A 12,501-nucleotide genomic window follows, 5' to 3' on the forward strand; every position below is an offset into this window, starting at 1 on the left:
AGGAGCAGAAACAAATGCCCTGTGACTCAGCAAGAGGAGGAAGGATGGTCCAGTGGTTAGAGCCCTGATCTGCTCCACCACAGAATTCCTAGGTGAGATTGGGCAAGTCACTCGGTATCTCGGTGACATAGTTCCCCATCCGTGCAGTGGGGATAATTGCCCTGTGCTGTGATAAACACATTGAAGATTGTAAGGTGCTCGGATACTATGGAAATGGGAGGCATATAAGTACCTAAGACAAGGGCGCCGTAACCTTTGTAGAAGTGGGGGGGCACCGGCACCAAAGCCAGGGGGGCCAGGGAGCCATGTCCCCCACTTTTTAACATGGGTATAGTTTGGGGGCCAAGGGGGCATTGCCCTCCCCCCCAAACTGCAAGCCATGGGCAAGCATGGAGTTGCAGAGATGCACATCATAGACAACCCCCACGGAAGTCAACTGCAGCTCAGCACCTCTGAAATGTAGGCTAGGCATGCTCCTGTTGAGTAATTATGCTGTTGGCTTGGCCAGAAAGGGCATTTTTTCCCATTACTACCTGCTTTTGCCAGTTAAATCTAAGTAGAGGTGAGTGGGAAACATCTTGAATCAAGACAAAAAAAATCAAAATCTCAAAAATATTTGTCACCCCACAAATCCATTTTTTTCGTTTGGGGTCCAGGAAACATTTTGTTTTCATAACTGCAAAATGTTTCATTTTGATTTCATTTTTTCCCTTTTTTCATTCTCATTCACTTAGATTTCTGAAAGAAAAGTCGTTCTGAAGCAGGGAACCAGAAAACTTTTTAACAATGCTGTAACTTTTTCTCAACATTTTTCAGAGTTGGGAAACTCATCAAATCTGACTGTGTTAAGTGAATAGTTTTCGTTTCAACAAATCTGGATTTGTCAATGAAAAATCATTTATTGAAAAATTCCCAACTAGCTATAAATCTAAGGCCTTGGTTCTACTAAGACTTACCATGTGCTTAACTTTGTGCACTATGAGTGTTCTCAGTATAAGTCTTTGCAGTATTAGGGCCTTAGTCTAGAAGCAAGGCACGGACTGGGATTTACTATGCATTTGTACAGCCGCTTAAGACAACAGGACCCTGTTCTTGACTGGAGTCTGTATGCACTACTGTGTTACAGTTAGTAATGCTATTGTGGGAACCACACATGGTGCTATTACACATACTTTTCCAAGTTTTTTTTAATTTGTCTGAGAGCTAGAAGAAGTGCTGCAGTGTTGTTGTTGCCGATTCTTTTGGGGAGAGCTGTTGCAAACAGCAAATTTGTTCTCTATCATAATTTCTTAAATAGGGTCAATTCTTGGGGCAGAGCTGCCACCTAGGAACCAGGCACTGGTGTTGGGCTGCAATTCCTGAAAGAAGGGGTTGCCTGCATGTTGTTTGTGACCACCTCTGTTCCAGGTCTGGTGTATATAATATAATTAAACAAGTTACACTGTGCATATGCCCAAACTCTGCCTCACTGATTTCTTCTCAAATGAGAAACTGACCTGCAAAGCCTTGATATCTGCTACTGCACAGCAGAGTCAACACTAATGATAAATTGGAGATGCGGCAGGAAGTATCCGTTTGTTGGTATTCCCATGTCCAGCTGAAACCAGGAAACTTTTAAACAATAAACATTACAAGAAGAAAAGCTGCACAAGCTGCACACGTTATTGAACATCAAGAGCTCAGGGTTGGCTTTGAGCTTTGAGCTCTGGAATCAGTCCATATTTTATCAAATGGTTTGCCCATACCTAATCTTGAACCACTACCGAGCTGTAAATGTCTTCAGAATTATTATTGAAAATGAAAGGTGTTTGGAAACAGGAGGGACTTCAAAAATGTTTATTCTTACAGTGGCACCTATCGGCTTTGACTAAAAACCCTGTAGTGCTGTATATAGTTAGAGACAGACCCGTCCCACTCTAATTAGACAAGACAAAGGAGAAACAGAGATAAAGCCACAGTCACACAGCAAGGTCCAGAGCAGAACCTGTGACTGACAAGTCAGTGCCCTACCCATTAGTCCATGCTGTTCCCTGAAAAGCTGCTGTTTCTTTTCTAGTAATGCCTCTTGTCTAGCAAGATGATTGTTGGCAATTGAATTTCCTTTATATGCTCCTTAAATATTTCATTGTGTTTTAACTCATCACAGAGAAACATGAATGGAACAATAGAGTTGGCTGACAAAGGTTAGTGGATTAGGTGTCTTCTCTCGCAGCACCAATGAGGATGAATCTATGTGACATTCAGGTGGATGCCGTGTTTACTTCAATAGGCTCTCCATCATCATTTGTCATTCATTGATCTCTCATTACTGAAAAGCGTTAGTGACCCTAGCAAAGCTGAACTGCATTCTCCCACAGCTGTGCTGCAGCCTGAGTCAGCATAGCCATATTGGCATTATGAAGAGGAGACATTATCATCTCTGAATAACTGAATGAACTTGCACTTAACATAAATTGTAGCTGTAAAATTGGGCAGGCTGCATTTCGGGCGAGAACTCTTTGTTATCACATTTATGGCTCCTTTACTGCTTTATAATCACTCCATGAAGGCCCATTGTAAAGGCTGAAAAATATTAGCATAATTCACTGCCAAAAAAAGTGAATGTGGGGTTAAGGATGCCTAGTGCTGCCTCATGCCCTTCCACAACGTGTCTGCGGCTAAATATAACCCTCTGAAAAATGGGAATTACTGAGTTAATGAACATACCAGCCCCACCCTGCCTCCTTAGCTCTGCCCCCTGGAGCTGGCTATAGCCACTGGGAATACAGTGCAAGGATGCTTCAGCCAGGGCTGCCCCATAATGAATGGCCATGAGGAGTGAGCAACAAACTGTGCCATTTTATGTGCTGTGTTGTGTCCCACAGAATTGTGTTCACTCATGCCACTGCCTGCACTGTTGGGGATGCTGCATTGACTGGGGCAGGGACTAGGGGCAGCAGGTCGCCAAAGCTCGCGCTGTGACATGAGAGGGGCACCTGTACCGGAGGGATCATGGACCACATGTTTCTGTGCTGTGGCAGAAGAGGAGCACAGCGGCCAGTTGTTGCTGTGGGGCTGTGTAGCAGTCTGAGGGAAGACGGGACACAGCACTACAGGGCCTGGGTAAATGCAGGTCATGCTCCAGAGGGAATCCTTAGGACAAGGGTCAGGGGGTAGTAACATCTGGTGACCTGGGGTGGTCTGAGCAGGGGAAGGAGTCAAGTCTGGGCCAGGTGGCTCCAGCTGGGGCTCATTAAGCCGGACCTAAGTGTGGCTGCTGCCTTAGGAAATGGTCTGACAGTCACCCCATGCTGTCCCCATGATGATCTGGGTCCCCACAATGCTCCATGTCACCTGGAGGGATGGGGTGGGGTGGAGTTTCACAAAGAAGACAGAGCTAAGCTCACAGGGATGGGCTGCCGTGCACCTTGACTTTATATTTCCCAGTTTTCAGAGGTTTAACTGTAGCCTGTGCTGGCAGGGCACTAGGAGCAAAGACTGCATCCTGGAAAGCAGTGACTGGGCAGGACGAGGGTTAATAGTGGATAACCAACTGGACGTGAGATCCCAAAGCCAGGCTGTAGCTAAGAGGGTGAAAATTGTCCTTGGATGTATAAGCAAGGCAATATCGAGTAGGAGTACAGAGGCAGCAAAGGAATTGCCATCTGCCTACTCCTACTTGATGTTGCCTTGCTTATACGACCAAGGATGTATGCATGTGACATTAGTGAGACCAGACTGGATAGTGAGTCCAGTTCTTGCGTCCGCACAAAAAAGGAGGTTGAAACATTGGAAAGGGTTCAGAAAATTGCTACAAGAATGATCTGAGATGTGGAAAATCTGCCGTATAGTGAGAGAGTTAAGGAGCGCAAGCTATTTAGTTTATCAAAGCAAAGGTTAAGAGGTGACTTGATAACAGTCTACTAGTACCTACACTTGGAAGAGATTTTGGAGAGTAAAGGGCTCTTTAATCTAGCAGGAAAAAACATAACAAGATCCATTGGTTGGAAGCTGAATTTAGACAAATCCAGACAAGAAATAAGGTGCACGTTTACAACAGTGAGGGTAATTAACCATTGGAAAAACTTACCAAGGTTGTGGTGAATTCTCCATCACTTGACGTCTTTACATCAGACTGGATGTCTTTCAAAACAATACGCTCTTGCTCAAACAGAAGTTATGGGCTTCACAGAGAAAATAGTGTTGGTTTGACAGCCTATATCAGGAGGTCAGACTAAGTTATCATAAGAGTCACTCCTGGCCTTAAAACATATGGCCTGGTCTACACTATAAAGTTATGTCAACGCAAGTCATCTTGAGTCAACCTAATTGTGCATGTTTCCTCACTCAAATATGTCTCTGGTTGATGTAAGCACCCTGTTACAGTGACTCCGCAACACCACCTCCCTGAACGGCATTGAGTCCTGGTCAACATACTGTGGCCAATGCAGTGCGAGAGTAGACACTGCATGACCTATGTCAACCCTAACAGTCCTCCAGCAGCTGTCCCACAATGCCTGATACTGACAGCTCTTGTCACAATTGTGAACGCCACTGCTCTGGGAGTCACAAAGACCAGAAGCCACACACATCCTTTAAAGTCCCTGCATAATTTTGAAATCCTGTTCCCAACTTGCCCAACTTGGTGAGCACACCTAGCAGGTCTCCCTTGTTATGTGCAGTGTCCCAGGTGATAATGCCATTTACATGCTCTAGACATGCTCCTGCCTGGAGCAGACAGGAGATATCGGATCTCCTGGGTCTGTGGGGAAAGGAGAATGTGCAGGCACAGCTACAGACCAGCCATAGAAATGTAGACATCTATGAGCAGATTGCATGAGGGATGCAGGCAAAGGGATATGACAGGGATCAGCAGCAGTGCTGCGTGAAAGAGAAGAAACTGCAGCAAGCACACCACACAGCCAGGGAGGCCAACAGTCATTCTGGTGCAAAGCTGCAGACAAGCTGCATATTTAGTGTAGACCCCGCCAGCAACCCACAGAGCACTGTGGATACATCCGAGGAGCCCAAGACACAGACTCCTGCTGTGAAAAGTGAGGAGGAAGATGGGAGACATGCAATCATAGGGTCCAGCTATGCCATGAACCAGGACCTGTTTGAGACCCCAAACAGTGTCCTGTGTTCTTAAAGATTCGAGCATCATGCACCTTCCTTGACCACCCAACACCGATGTCAGTGAAGCATCCTCCGAGATCTACCAGTGCTTGCATAACCATGGAAAACCAGCCTTTTCAGTGGAGGTACTCTGTGCCAAGCTGGGCTGGTGCCAAAATAGGGATGTGTGTAAGCCATCCTCACCCCACTGCAGTTAAGAGACCCCATTGCTGCAAATCCATCCATGATGTCCTGCACATTACCAAGTGTCACAGTCCCGCATAACAGGACACTATTAATGGCCCTGTACACTTTTATGACAGCAACCCACATTGTGGATTTTCCAACTCCAAAATGATTTCTGACTGACTGGTAGCAACCCAGTGCAGCAGTCCCACAGTGCAATACCCACTTGCTCCTCCACTGTCGGTGCAGCTCTCATTCTTGTGTCTGTGCGCTGAAGGACTGGGGGGAGCTCAGCACACAGGTCCAGGAATGCGCTTTTCTCATCTAAAAGTTCTGCAGCCACTCCTCATTATCCCAAACCTGCATTACAATGTGATCCCACCAGTGAAGGCTGGTTTCTTGGTCAGTGTTGCTCTGTGAAGACCATCAATAACCTTGAATTTGTTTTTGCTATGTCCTACAGCAATCTGCTCTCCACAAAATCATCATGTTCCCCACTGCTGAGGTTCTTCTTACAGTGCTGCAAATACCGAAGGATCGTTCAGTCTGTGTTTGCAACACTGATGACAATAGTGCAGAGCTGTGCAGGCGCCAGGATTCTGTCAGAGATGATGGACAGCGAAAATGCTGAACAGGTTTGTGGGATTTTTAAGAAAAGGCACCCAAATATGGCATATAGATGGCATTATGGGATGTTGAAAGTTGCACGTTGGGAAGTTGACCCCTTGCTCCCAGTCACCCCTGCATGACTTGTTTCTGTCCCAAAATTTCCCAAAATATCGTGTGCTGGAAGATGGTCAGTTGTATAATGGGATAGCTACCCATGGTGCATGGCACTGTCCATTGACACAAGCACTCCTGGTGAATACGCACACTGCCAGTGCAAGGAGTCAAGTATGCACATGCATGAGCGATATACTAATTGCGATGGCTTTACATCAATGTAACTTGCATCAACCAAAGATTGTTTTGTAGACATGGCTTAAGACTCTAATAATTGGTGTTAATTGTCAATTAGCCCAGAAATAGGATCTGCAGCTCTTCCTTTCCCTACTTGTTTTAAAATAAAATTGATAATTCACCATGGCAAAGGGATCAACTGGTAAATTAAAAAGAAAAGGAAAGACTCAGCCTAAAGACCAACAACAGACATTGATGAGGTGTCTACAGTGACATTCACAATCCTGTTAGGTTACTTCACTTAGGCCTTGTCTACACTACACAGTTTTGTCAAAAGACTCAGGTTTCGTTGACAAAACAGTGGAAGTACACACACTGCAATGCTCCTCCTGCTGATCTGACTCTCCTGCTACACCAACATTATAAAGTCACCTCAATGAGCTGTATAGAGCTTTTTGCAATGAAGTTACAGTGATGCACTGTCAGTGTAGATACTGAGCTTGCTTATGTCACCCTACGTGGCCTCCAGGAAGTGTCCCACAATTCCCACATGACCACTCCGGTCAGCAGTTTCAACTCCACTGCCCTGCAGCCAGGTACACAGGCATGTGTCCCTTCCCCTTCAAACCCCCAGGAATTTTTGAAATTCCACTTCCTGTTTGCTCGTTATGGAGAGTTCACATCGCATCTTCCCAGCTGACCATGCCGGCTTTTCACAGCAAACGTGCTCCTGCCTGGAATACACTGAAGTTGTTGGATCTGTTGGATCTGTGGGGAGAGGAGGCTTTAACATCTACAAGGAGATTGCTCATGGCATGGATGAGAAGGGGCACAAAAGGGACACGCAGCAATGCCATGCTAAGATCAAAGAGCTGAGGCAGGCATATCAGAAGGCAAGAGAGGCCAACTGTCGCTCTGGTGCAGCACCAAAAACATGCCGCTTCTACAAGGAGCTGCACACCATCCTTGGTGGAGAGCACACCTGCACCACCAAGAGCCCTGTGGTACTTCGGGGGGACTGGAGGCAGCGGGCAGTGGCGTCAACCCTGATGATAAAGTGGTGGACGAGGAGACCGAGTTGGAGGAGGATGTGGGACAGGTGACAGACTCGTCCAATGGCACAGCAAGCCAGGACCTCTTTTTGACTTTGGAGGGGTCTAGCCAGTCCCAGCAGTCTGGCTCTAGAGTTCCTGAAGCAGGAGAGGGGAGCTCTGGTAAATACTCTTTTTGCTTTGATGGTGCACGGTGACATGAGGTAGAGGTGTCCTTTATTTTGTTACATGGTGCATGTGGGAGAAGGGATATAAATTAACAACACTAAATTAAGTTCACCTGTGCAGCTATGCAGTGAGGGCCCTGTGGAAAAGTTTGTTTATGCACACCGGGATCTCCCTGGAATCCTCCATAGAGATCTCTAGGAAACTTTCCTGCAAATACTCTGCAATCCTCTGCTGAAGGTTCCTTGACAGAGCTGCTTTGTTTCTTCCCACATTGTAGGAAACTTTTCCACACCAATCGGTAATTACTTATGCGGGAACCAAAGCAGCACATGGGCGAGCAACATACAGACCCAGTCTGAAGCCACCTGCATGCAGGAGATGCACCGTTGCATCATCAGTTACCCTCAGTGATTTCAGCTTCCATCACTCCCACCAGTGAAAAAAGGTGCCAGTGTTCAGAATAGAGTCCCTAGGCGCTTGTAGTGATCCCCTTCTGAAACCACACAGACCCTTTGTTCCATCTTGCACCTTCCCCCCTTGGGCCGAACTCACCATTTCTAATGCTCTGGCCATGCTGCGTGCTTCCCAAGGGAATGTGAGAAAGAGGTGTATGAAACTGTTTTGATTCAAGGCTGTGAATGTACTCACAATACTGACTCTGGGTATTGTTTCTTTTGCTTCTTCAGATGTGCCATTGAGGGCTAACTCCTACACACCGATGGACAGGGGCGGCTCTAGGTATTTTGCCGCCCTTCGGCGGCTTGCCTGCAGGAGGTCCCCAGTCCCGCGGATTTGGTGGCAGCCTGAGGGAAGTCCGCTGAAGCTGCGGGACCAGCAGACCCTCCGCAGGCATGCCGCCAAAGGCAACCTGCCTGCTGCCCTCGTGGTGACCAGCAGAGTGCCCCCCGTGGTTTGCCGCCCCAGGCACGCGTTTGGCATGCTGGTGCCTGGAGCCGCCCCTGCTGGCGGAGCGACTCTGTCAAATAAGGAGGCGAAAAAGGCGGAGTAAGAAGAACATGTTTTGAGAAGTGCTGCAATCATCTGATCATGCAGATAGCAAGCACAGAGCATGGAGAAACAAAACAAAAACTAGAAATAGATAGTGAGGAGATGAGACAGGGACAGGAGCGGATGATAGAGATCATGGAGGACCAAACAGAGATGCTCCGGTCCCTGATTGCTCTGCAGTCAGAACACATCCAGTGAGCCCACCCCCATGATGCACTGCGATTTCACTGCAATCCATTCCTAGAACTCCATGCAGCACAAGGTGACAAGTTGCACAGTGGGATAGCTACCCACAGTGCACTGCTCTCTCTGTCAGTGCAAGAGCACCAACTGTGGATGCGCTCTGCCAACACCAGGAGCATCGTATGAACATACAAATAAGCCATGTAATTACAGCAGTTTTTGATCATCAACATAACTTAAGTTGACTTAATTCTGTAGTGTAGACGTGGCCTATGGGTTTGTCTATCCAGGGAAGTTTATCATCATAGCTATACCAGTATAAGTATGTCACACTGGAAGTGGTAGAAGCTAAACCAGAAAAAGGCATTCTCATTCCTATGTCTACACCGCGCACCTTACTACGACGCAGCTGTGCCGCTGCAGACACACCATTGTAAGGTGCGCTATGTGGCCACTCCTTATCGCCGGGAGAGAGCTCTCCCAGCGACAAAATAAAACCAGCCCCAGCAAGGGGCAGTAGCTCCATCAAAGGGAGAATGGCTCCCGCCGACGAAGTGCTGTCCACACTGTCACTTTTTGTCACTAAAACTTTTGTCATTCAGGGAGGTGTTTTTTCACACCCCTAAGTGACACCATTTTAGTGATGGAAGTGCCGGTGTAGACATAGCCTAAGGGCTTGTCTACACTGGTACTTTACAGCGCTGCAACTTTCTCACTCAGGGGTGTGAAAAAACACCCCCCTGAGCGCAGCAAGTTACAGCGCTGTAAAGTGCCAGTGTAGTCAGTGCACCAGCTAGGAGCTATCCCCTTGGCGGAGGTGGGTTTTTAGAGTACTGGGAGAGCTCTCTCCCAGCGCTTTCCCACGACTGCACAAGCAATGCTAAAGCGCCGCGGCAGCACTTAATGTTGCTAGTGAAGACGTGCCCTAAGTGTACCTGCACAGGGAGTTACACTGGTGTATATATACTCCACAATTATGCTGGTAAATTTCCCAGTGTGGACAAGCCTTTTACTGACAATCTATTAGCTCAAGTTACAATACAACTGAAAAATTAATCTAGGCAGAGTCACAGAAACTTTTGAGGGTGGTGTTGGCTGGAGGCCCCCTAAACAGTGTGAATTGGAGTTAACAACCTATTGAGATGGATGAGGCAGTTAACACTTCTCATGTACATTGTTTCAGGCTGACTGCGTACTCAGGCAGATGTTGCTGCATTGGCTATATGTTTTCAAGCTTTCCTCTGTAACTGGGATCCCTGGAAACATGCTCTGTACCTCGAGGGAACACCCTATACCCCCATGTTCAACTTTATAAAATGATTGTGTGGTATCCAATGGAAAGTTTGTCATGTTGGGTGTCTTCGAAAGGCTCATAATGCACTGAGCATGGTTTATAGTGATGTTTTAGTAATTGCTACAGTAATGTTATAGTAAGGTTATAGGTTATAATTTCACGTATATAGTTATGAGGCTGATAATGTATCCTCATGGCTTAAAGCAAACCCATGCAGAAAATCTCTAAAAACGGAGAAGCAGTTCACACCTTGTCAGGGCATGGATGGGACAAACCCAGCCCAGCCTCACAGGAACAAAGGACGCTGGCTTAGGCAGCAACAAAAGAATCTGTTAGACCCTCGAGGGAGTCACCCCCTTCCTTTGGGCAGTTTGGGACTGCAATGAAGTAATGCTCACCTGACCCTGAAGTGGAGACGGGGCAAAGCCAGGAAGAAAGAAAGGACATGGTAAAAGGGAGAGATATTTTGCCATGCTCTCCCTCTTCCACCTACATCTACAGACACCACCACCACCAAGCGACTGAAAGGCTGATCAAAGGGGAGAGCCTGGCTGAAGGGAAACCAGCCAGCCTGTGGTGAGAAGCATCCAAGTTTTTAAGGACATTGAAAGTGTTAAGATCAGCTTAGAATGTGTTTTGCTTTTTTTTCATTTGACCGAATCTGACTTCTTGTGCTTTGACTTATAATCACTTAAAATCTATTTTATAGCTAATAAATCTGTTTGTTTATTCTACCTGAAGCAGTGCGTTTGGTTTGAAGTGTGTCAGAGGCTCCCCTTGGGATAACAAGCCTGGTACATATCAATTTCCTTTTTAAATTAATAAATTTATATAAGCTCGCAGGGACCATTGGGCATAACTGGACACTGCAAGATGGAGGTTCCTAGGGTTGCATCTGGGACCGGAGATACTGGCTAGTGTCATTCACTTTCAAGTAGCTGGGAGCACCTTACATGCCCGAGGCTGTGTGTGAACAGCCCAGGAGTGGGAGTTCTCACAGCAGAGCAGGGTAAGGCTGGCTCCCAGAATCAAGGATTGGCGTGGCCTAGCAGATCACTGGTCCAGACAACACCAGAGGGGAACATCACACGTACTATTAAATTTTTTTTAATGCAAGTTGAAATTCTGATGTAATTTGAAGAGTCCAGGGTCTGGATTTTCAAAATAGCTCAGCTCTCTTTTCGGCACTAAAATAAATAGCCAGATTTTCAGCACAGCACACAAGGTGTTGAGCTCTTCTGAAAATCTGAACCCTGTTGTGGGCCAGGAGCCCTTTAAAATTGGACCCTGAGCTCTTTTGTAAATCTGGCCACTGGTGTCATTCCCCAGGCTTTATACAGTGCCAATGCCTTAATCCGACCCTGCACACAAACCAGTCATTAAGGCCCAGATCCTCAAAGGTATTTGGCACCTATCTCCCATTGATTTCAGCCTAAATGCCTTTGAGGATCTGGGCAGTAGTGTCTGTGCTGAGGGAAATAATTCTCCCATGCACATCTTCTTTCTTGCATCTTCCTCTAAAGCATCCATTGAAAGCAGAGAATTGGACTGGACAGACCCCGGTGTCCGTGCAGCAAGGCAGTTCCAGCTCTAACATTCTGTTTTAGCTACATTGCAGCTAGCATGTGTCTGCAGCTGGAGACAGAGCGGTGCCAGGACGCGACACATAGCATCAGTGGTGGATTAATGATTTTGTGGCCCCTAGGCCCTGAAATAATTGCCACCCCCGACCCCATATGAACTCATTAAACATCAATATTTTCAATATCAACACCAATATTTTCACTTTTTACTTCACTATTACTTTCAACTATTTTTTCTGTCTCACTGTCGGCACTAACTGATACAACAAAGGAATCTATTTTGCGCATTTTTTGCTATCATTTCATTTTCCCTTTCTTTCTTTTGTATAGCATTTTTTATTTAACTGAGAACTGCTTAATTTCTTCCCTCCGGTCATATTATTAACATTTAGGATTCTCGTGAGTACGTTTACTTAATGGCGTCGCGCCGTCATTGGTGGTTTCAATACGCACTATGATTGGTAGAATTGCAGCATCACTGATGCCGTGATTACAAAAATGCTGCTATTATAAATTTGCCGCCCCTGCAAATTTGCCGCCCTAGGCCTAGGCCTTGTCAGCCTAAGCGATAATATGCCGCTGCATAGCATTGGTGAGATTCCCTCTCAAGTGGTCAATATCTTAAAGTCTGGCTAGCTCAGTTGAGTATCAGACTTTTAATCTGGAGGGGGTCCAGGGTTCAAGGCCCTGGTCAGATAATCAGCTCATGCAGCTGCTTCCTGCACCAGGAGTTAAAAAGGTATCTGGAATTCTTCTAGATTCAGGCGGAAGTTAACCATCTGCTAAGAAATGGGGTTTTGGAAGGCTGCAATGCACAACTTTCATGGTATGCTGCAATATGGGACTGTGGTGTCAAGTGTGGAGCAAGGTCCAAGTGCTTCCAAGGTGGGGTCTGCTTTGGTCCCATCACTGTGTTTTAGGAGAGCACTTAATAGACGCTAATATGCACTGAGCGACACTAAGAAAACGGCTGTTGGCTTCTCAAGCACGGACCCCTGGCGCGACTGCCTGCTCAGAAGCTAGTTAGTAACCA

This window comes from Mauremys mutica, chromosome 12 (assembly GCF_020497125.1).
Source record: "Mauremys mutica isolate MM-2020 ecotype Southern chromosome 12, ASM2049712v1, whole genome shotgun sequence".
Classification (NCBI taxonomy): domain Eukaryota; kingdom Metazoa; phylum Chordata; order Testudines; family Geoemydidae; genus Mauremys; species Mauremys mutica.